This window comes from Chelonoidis abingdonii, chromosome 10 (genome assembly GCF_003597395.2).
Source record: "Chelonoidis abingdonii isolate Lonesome George chromosome 10, CheloAbing_2.0, whole genome shotgun sequence".
Classification (NCBI taxonomy): Eukaryota; Metazoa; Chordata; order Testudines; family Testudinidae; genus Chelonoidis; species Chelonoidis abingdonii.
The window spans coordinates 15,261,227-15,268,311 of record NC_133778.1 but is presented as its reverse complement, the minus strand read 5'-3'; the positions used below and the strand labels follow the sequence as shown (position 1 = coordinate 15,268,311).

Here is a 7,085-nt window from a genome sequence, read left to right as displayed (position 1 = left end):
CGACCTGCCGGCCCACCGAGTGTTGCTAGGGTAAAAGTTTCTCCGACGAACGTTCACGCGGCGCGCGCACACCTAACTGGAATGGATATGAGCAACACATCTCGAAGAACAACAGTTACAAAGGTGAGTGACCGTCTTTTTTCAATCCAGAAGAAGTTTTGATGGAAAATATTTTCCCAGCCCTTTTAATGAGCTTTAGTGCCTTTTAACACTAGCTGATACTGAGAACCAGTGATACTTGTAAAGAAGTTTTCTCAAAACTGGATTTGTGCCATGATGCACAAGGTTTATTTTTCCCAGAGCTGCCTGTGGCGGGGGAGCAAGTAGGGCAATTTGTGCCAGGCCCCGCAGGGGCCCCCACAAGAATATAGTATTGTATAGCAATTTTTTTTATGGAAGGGGCCCCCAAAATTGTTTTGCCCCAAGCCCCCTGAATCCTCTGAGCGGCCCTGGATCTGCAGTTCCCTGGCATAAGTCAGTGCAGCAGAAGGCAGAGCTGCTCTGACTTGACTGGCTGCCAAAAGTCCAAGTGGGTGAAGCCCAGAAGAGCCCTGGCCACCCCCTCTACATTGGCAACCAGGAAGGATGGTGTCCTCGGAGCTACAAGACAGGCTTCACACCACAGCTGAGTCACCCTATGTTCATATGTTCCTCCCATTATAGCTGTCTATGCCCTTTCTAGAGGTGCTTTACTTTGCACCAGAATAAAGCAGCTGCCTCACAAGGCCTGTGAATCTCCTTATAATCTTCAGCTGGACTAAATGACTGTTTAACATCGAAGAGCCTTTTCCTTTAGTAGCTGTAACTGACTGAGGTATTTGTTTTGTTTCAGACTCTGGAAATCTGATCTAAGCTGTCCTCTGACTGACAACTTTACAGCTACACCAAGAGGTAGGTTTTCAGTTTGTGCTGGTCTAAGATTCCCTCACTCCAGAGCTTGGACAACACTGTACATCCCTGATTTTACTATGTCTGGTCAACTAGCCAGTTCCTATGGACTCCAAAACAAAATGAAGATTGTTTCTCATCGAGTTCTGTGTGCTCGCATATATTTTGGTGGTTTTTTTAAATGAAATAATGAGCACATTTACTCAGCCTTACAGTGGGTAGGTTTCTGAAACAGAAGAAACTCTAATGAAAACAAAAATGCACAGTGAATTTGCCAACTTCTTTGCACAGATGTTTCTGTTTTTAGTAGAAATTGTCTTACAGTGTCAGTTAACATATCCAAGAGCCAGGCCTACTGAGCACAAGTACTGTAAACTGAATCGACAACAGAGCATTTTTCGATTCTCAAATGTCATATTTTGGCGGAGCAGCTGCCAAGAACATTTACCGCAAAATGAACTGATAGACAGTCTATCAGTTACAACACAGAATTCATTGTCTGAGGTTTCTTTTCTCTCTTTTGCCCATCGGTTTTATTGGGGATGTTTATAGAATATGCTAATGGATCTCAACCGCAGATGCAACCAGAAATGTTAGTCTGTGGAACTTAATGGAGCATCTTATCATTATCTACTAAGAAAAAAATTATATAACAAGGGTGTAGACAATTCTTCATTGGGGGAGGGGCTGGAGTTAAAAAAAATAATAAAACAGCTGCTGAATGTTGTTTTTACACTATCTAATTATTGTAGCAGGGACAATCCCCTGATAACTCCCAGTTTGCTCTTTTCAGGGTGTCAGCCGGCTGTTATAGACAGGACCAGGCGTCTCTCCTGCAGCAGGGTCTAGCTCTTTCTTCCCTGGTTGGGATATGGCTTGGGAAGGGGAATTCTGTGTACCTGGGTGAGGTTCACTGGCTGTGCTTCTCCCATTATTTCTGCAGCCAAGCTCTCTGTGTGTGGGGGGTGGGGGTAGAGACCTGGATAGGTCTAGCCAGCTGCCACTCCTGTGGAGCTGACTCTCAGAGCCTCTTGATTGGCTTGTCTCTTTTGAGGGGGAAAAAAGCTCATGGAACTTGTGTGACTTGGGATGCCAGGCATCAGAGAGCCCCCAGGATTCTTTGCTGTCCTTTTGCATCAGTCCCATCATGACTGAGAGTCAAAGAGCCGCCTGCTGCCATCTTATTTGTAATCAAGGCCTTGTCGGCATCGCAGGTGGTGAAATAAGCAAAACATAAAAGCAGTTGTTTTCCAATGTAATCAGCCTATCAGCTGTGGAGTGTTTCCTTTCTTCAGTCTGGTACATTCTAGACTGTCCTACAAAGAACACAGTGAATATAGATAACCAAGAGGCAAGCTAAATGCTCCAGTTTGCCCAAGGATTGTGTGTATTTAATTGTGAAATCCTATGCCAGTCTTACTAAGTGAGGAGTGACTGAGTGAAGTACAAACAACATGTCTGTGTTTTCCAGGTGATAAAATGAAATCTTTTAATGCGTTAAGAAATACAGTAGAACTTTATTTATCCAAACATCCATTACCCGGCCCTCTCTATTAACCTCACCAGGCAGCAGGGCTTGGGCTGTCAGTCCCAGGTGACGGGGCTGACAGTTGGAGCCCGGGCTCCTGGGGTTGACTGCCAGAGCCCTGCTAATTCTCCTGATTATCTGAATTTTTTATTCTGATCTTCCCTTGGTCCCAATTAGATTGGATACCTGGATTTCACTGAATTTAGGGGGGAGGGGCAGATAAAATTCCCCCCAAGCCATAGTTGTCCATGCCTATATATAAGTTCAGACTGCTATTGGGCCTGATTCTGATGCTACTAAGTCAATGGCAAAACTTTGCATGACTTCAATAGGAGAGTAAGCAAGCATTTTTTTCTTTGTTAGCAGCTCTTTGTTGACTTGAACATATACAGTTAAAACAAGTACTGAACATTAGTCACTGCATGGCAAAGGGGCACTTACCTGTCTTTGTAGATGTGCACTGTGGGCCAGGCCCTCAGAAGCTGTAAGTCAGTCTAACACCAGTGATTTTAATTTTAAAAGTGCACCGTTGAAGCCAGTCGGAGTTTTGCCTTTTACTTTGTGTATGTTGAGCACTGAGGTCCAGATTTTTACAGGTACTTAGACTTTGCTATCCTGAATGCAGCAACAGCTAAATACCCTTAGAAATCTGTGCCTAAATCCTTGAGAATATGTGTTGAATGTGCTGCCTGCTATTAATAAAACCTAATCACAAATAATAGGTTTCAGTTGACATATCTGATCAATTCATTCACACATTTTGCCATACTATAACTTATATTACATTAAGACCTAGAAGTCACAACTGACATGGGGTGGGGTGGGATTTTCAAGATGCTACATACACATGTAGTATGAGATAAATCCTTAGCCTGAAGAACACACATTGATCTGCTTAGCCTGGCTTCCTTAGGAAACAGTGTGTTTGAAATTGGTTTTGCAGACTTTTAATTCTACCTCTGTAGAACTTAATAGAAAGAAATGAAAAAATTTGAACATTTCCAGAAACCCTTCTGCTTACTCTGAGCCAGATTTTTCAGAAGTGCTTGGCTCCGCCAGCTGGGGCAAGATTTTCAAAAGTGCTCGGATCACATTTAAGCATTTAAATGAAGAGCCAAGATTTTCCAAATTTAGAGGAATGTGTGCAGAACATTTCTGAATACCTGGGGGTGGATTATCTTCTTTAGCCCCGTCGGTTCCATTTAATGTCTTCACATGTCCATGCACCTACGCACATGGGGCTATGACTTTTGAGGGTGCATTTGCTAACTTGAATGATGCAGTAAAGATATGGCAATGGCTTATGACCAGTGTGCATGGAACCACACAGATGCTGCTTCACTGAAGTTAGTACATCTTGATGAGACATTAAGTGACCTTCTGAGGCTGGACTGTGCTTCCCAAAAATGATTTCAGAAGAATGTTAATTCCGTTCTTTAACATCTGGCTATTAAATGACTCACACAGTCCATTTAACTACAGTATAGACTGTGCTTGATCTGATAATATCCAGAAACAGCTGACCATGTGGAGAAGTTTTATACTCTTCTGTGCACAGAGGGAAGAGAAATTCTCTCTTAATTAAATGGAGTAATCAATTATCTGAATTTTATTTTAGTAAATCAGACAGTACAGCAATTTCCATCTATTTGCCAAGGGCAGACACAGCGCAAGACCAAAGGCAGATTTTTCAGTTGAAATTTTATTAGTTGCCCAACTTTTCTCTTTCACCAATATTATCTTCTTTCTCCTCTCCTCCCCTTCCCCACAAATCCAGGCCAGGTTCAGATCGAGCTGTTTCCATCTCCACAATATATACAAAACTTCACCTGTCCCCTTCTGTCTTGACTGATGAATCATCTCTCCCTGCCCTGATTGCCTCCCATCTGCATTACTGCAGCCTCCCTGATACCCATATTGCTCCTTCCTGACAATCTAAAATCCAGCTACAAAAATTATCTTCTTTTTCTGTTAATCTGACCCTGTCTCACCACTTTGTGGATACCTAGGCTGGCTCCCTCTTGCCCAGCCCATTGAGGTTAAATTTCTTGTCTGGCCTTCAAGGTGCTACACAAATTCTCTCTCATCTGCATATCCAAACTCATATCACTGCGTTTTCCTCACCCTTCCATTCCACCTGCAATGTCGATTTCAATGCTGCATCTTCCATGCCTTTTTCTATGTAGCCCCTTTGCATGGAACATCCTCCCCACTCAGTTCACCAAGCCATCCAGGTCCCTCCTAAAGACTCCCTGTAAGGTTGATTGAAAATTTTCAACAGGGAAAATGTTTGGTTTGTCTATGAAAACCTGAAACCTTTTCATGAAAACTCAACTTTTTCTGTTAAAACTTCCGTGTAATTAAAACCCAAGATAACTGAAAACTTGTAAAGTCAGTTTTAGGCTTAACTCTTTTTTTTTATTGGTTTGGTGTTTTTCTTAGAAAAATTGTCATTGAAAAAACTTCTTTGTATCAACTTTTCTCAGTGAGGAGAGGGAGAATAAGCATTTCCTGACCATCTCTGACTCCTTATAACTTCCGCAAGGCATAAGCCAAAAATAACGATAAGATTTTTTTTTTAAAAGCACAAAATGCATTTAAGTCAGTGAAAGGCCTATTGACGGTCATTGGGGAGCTCGGTACTTAAATTCCATTTATTCTTCCTCTAAAAATGCTACACAACCTCTGTTCTCAGGGCATCCCATCTTTTCTGCTTCTATCTTTGAGATTTCAGGCTCTTCAGGTCAGGGACTGTGACTGTTTTATCTGGCTCCCAGGCTATTGGCAGAGCTTAGCAAATTCTAGTTAATTTGTTCTGTCTTCTTGACTGCCGAGCTATCATCCCACTGCAGAATAGTAGTTCACCACTGTCACTTTTCTCAGATAATATAGTACCAACAAAATTCATCCCTGGTGTAATTTCATTGGTTTAAACAGAAGTAATACACCTTCTCTTACTGTTTTGTTTTCAATGGTGATGTCTGTATTTTCAATATCAATACACCGCAATAATTTAAAATAGTGGTTTTCTTACAAACTGATTCAGATTGTGCTCTGTCTGATCCTTTGTCTTTCAATGAAATGGGTATTCTGTTTGTTTCTGTGTTTTTGTTTTTGTTTTATAAGGATCCAGGAATTAACAGTTTAATTATTTTTAGAGGCATTTGTTCACATATAAGTGTGAGGTCTTCCGAGATGTCTCTGATAATTTCTCTAAGGCGTTAAAGAGAACCTAAAGGCTTTCTCGAAATACACATGGCATATGAGAAACAGAAAGGAAAAATGTACACACTCGGTAAATAAGAGCCAGGGAGAAATATAAACACATTCTCACACACATACTTTGGCTATAGTGTCATCAAAAGTGACCACGCAATATGCCACAAGGTTCCATGTGCTGATTAATCTTTACAGATATTTCTTTTATCTGTAATGATGAGGGCAATTATATCAAAAATAATATTAACACATAAGAGGCACTGCAGTGGGGAGTACCACTTACGAGTTAGTGAGCACAAAGCACAAAGGCAAGGTAGGGCTAGGTGAAGGGGGAGGATAGGAAGGATGACCTAGAACTTGGCAGACCTGGGTTCAAGTCCTTGTTCTGTAACAGGCTTCCTGTGTGACCTTGGACAAGTCAGGAGGGTTTAGGCTCCCAAATGTGTTTTGAAAATGAAATTTAGGTGCCTAAATCAGTTAGGCATTGCAAGGTTGAGCACAACAATGCCTGAGTAGCTTTAAATGTCTGGGCTGTAATCTCTGTTCCCCGTCTTTAAAATGGCCAAATAGCATTGCCTCGCCTCACAGGAATGTTGTGAGGTTGCAATAGGCTGACAATTGTGAGATACTCAAGTACTGTGGTAACAGGGGGCCTGATAAGTGCCTTAGATGGAAATGTATTGTATCTGTAATTCCTAGGTTTGCATAAGCACAAACGGGAATCTCAAGTAGGAAGTAGAGAGGTTAGTTTATCCCTATAGTTGGCACTGTGCAACTGCTGCTGGGTTACTGTGTCCAGTTCTGGTGTCAATAATTGAAGCAGGCTGTTCATAAGTTGGAGAGGGCTCAGAGAAGAGCCATGAATGATTAAAGAATTAGAAAACATGTTTTATAGTGATAGATTCAAGGAGCTCAATCTATTTAGCTTAACAAAGAGAAGGTTAAGGGGTGACTTGACTACTGTCTATAAATACCTACATAGCGAACAAATATTTAATAATGGGCCCTTTAATATAGCAGAGAAAGGTGGAACATGATCCAGTGGATGGAAGATGAAGCTACACACATTCGGACTGGAAATAAGGCATACAATTCTAACAGTGAGGGTAACTAATCATTGGAACAATTTACCAAGGGTCATGATGACTGGCAATTTTTAAGTCAAGGTTGGATATTGTACCAAAATATCTGCTGTAGGAATTATTTTGGAAGTTCTATGGCCCATGTTATACAGGAGGTCAGACTAGATGATCATAGTGATCCTTTCTGGCCTTGGAATCGATGAAGTTGCTGAACCCTGTGTCATAAACAGATAGCTAAGGGTTAATGTTTCTTTTACCTGTAAAGGGTTAACAAAGGGAACCAAACACCTGACAAGACGACCAATCAGGAAACCGGATTTTTCAAAGCTTAAGGGAGGGAATTTGTGGGTGTTTCTTGGTCTTGGGTC

The 7,085-nt window shown here is 41.5% G+C and overlaps 1 protein-coding gene across 14 annotated transcripts in view; it reads left to right on the top strand.

Moving 5' to 3' along the window:
• The window catches only part of MAP2 (microtubule associated protein 2), a 344,861-nt gene that overhangs the window by 67,554 nt on the left and 270,222 nt on the right, over window positions 1–7,085 (top strand). For all 14 annotated transcript variants that reach the window (XM_032765038.2, XM_032765043.2, XM_032765047.2 and 11 more), the window contains exon 2: window positions 833–891. The gene's annotated coding sequence lies outside the window, so the exon portion shown is untranslated. The remainder of the gene's footprint in view (window positions 1–832; window positions 892–7,085) is intronic.